The sequence below is a fragment of the Anneissia japonica genome, unplaced genomic scaffold (assembly GCF_011630105.1).
Source record: "Anneissia japonica isolate Jap-2015-1 unplaced genomic scaffold, ASM1163010v1 scaffold26_len2425191_cov177, whole genome shotgun sequence".
NCBI lineage: Eukaryota > Metazoa > Echinodermata > Crinoidea > Comatulida > Comatulidae > Anneissia > Anneissia japonica.
Window position 1 is genome coordinate 45,384 of NW_022685220.1, and position 1,537 is coordinate 46,920.

The following is a 1,537-nucleotide window of genomic DNA, read 5'->3' on the forward strand; positions in this document are numbered from 1 at the left end:
ATGGAAAAAAAGAATACGCATGCAACTACTCATTTATTTATGTAGGCCTATGTATACACACATAAAATAAAAAATGAGAAAAATTTACCTGACCATTTTCAAGAGGGGAAAACCTTGAATTTTGAAGAACATTTAAAAGACATTTCAGAAGTCAGTGAAGGTCATTTCCCGAATTCTAGAAATCGAAATTTTCCCGGGGGAACTCGGACCCCTTTTTTCTTTGGGGTTCATTGTTTCTATTGAATCATTTTCAAGAGCGGGGAAACCTTGATTTTTGGAGAAATTAAAAGTAATTAAAAGACACCTCATAAGTCGGTAAAGCTCATTTCCTGCTTCTAGGAATTTTCCAGGGGGATAACCCCCCGACCCCCTTTCTTTTTGGGATTGGGAAAAAATTTACCTGACCGTTTTGAAGAACTTTAATTAAAATCGCTATAAGATACGGTACTTCAGAAGTCGGGAAAGCTCATTTCCCACCATTTAGAAATTAACATTTTCCCGGGAAGAACCCGAACCTCAGTTTTCTCTTTGGGTTCATTGTTTCATTATAATCATTTTCAAGAGGGGAAAACCTTGAATTTTAAAGAACTTAAAAGTAATTAAGACACCTCAGAAGTCGGGAAAACTCAAATTTTTTTGACTATAATAACTGTCAAATTACAAAACAGATGAGTTTTGCCTACTACTAGTACCAGTGTTGTTTGGTCCCAGTGAAAATAATGCACTTAAAAGTCCTCACAACCTGAACATATCTAAAATAAAATATTTTACAACAATAATAATTATTGGTACATTCCTTGTATTTCCTTTCAATTGAAATTGTATGCTACTATATATGGATTTTTATATTTTTGTTTTTGATAAAATAAGCAATACACAAAATATTACGTATTTAAAAAAGAAAATAATTTGTACTTTGTAGCTCTCACAACCATATCTACAACTTCTGGTGATACCCAATGGCCAACTACTGAAGGTAAAGTTGACTATAGTAACTGTCAAATTATAAAACAAATGAGTTTTGCCTACTACTAGTACTAGTGTAGTTTGGTCCCAGTAAAAATAATGCACTTAAAAGACCTTAAAACAAGAACATGTCTAATCTAAAGTATTTTACTACAATAATAATTATTAGTACATGCCTTGTATTCCGTTTCAATTGAAATTTTATGCTACTATATATAGATTTTTATATCTTTGTTTTTTATAAATTAAGTGATACATATAACATACTGATTTAAAAAAAAGAATTTGTACTTTGTAGCTCTCACAACAATATCTACGACTTCTGGAGATACTAACCGGCCAACGACTGAAGGTACATTTGAATATAATAATTGTCAAATTATACAACAGCAACATATTTAAACTACCAAACGTTACTACAATCAAAATTATTGGTGCACAACTTGTATCCCATTTCAATTGAAATTTGTATATGGATTTTCTCCTTTTCGATAATTTAAACTGAGAAAACACAAAACATTACTTATTTAAAAAAGTAAATAATTTGTACTTTGTAGCTCTCACAACCATA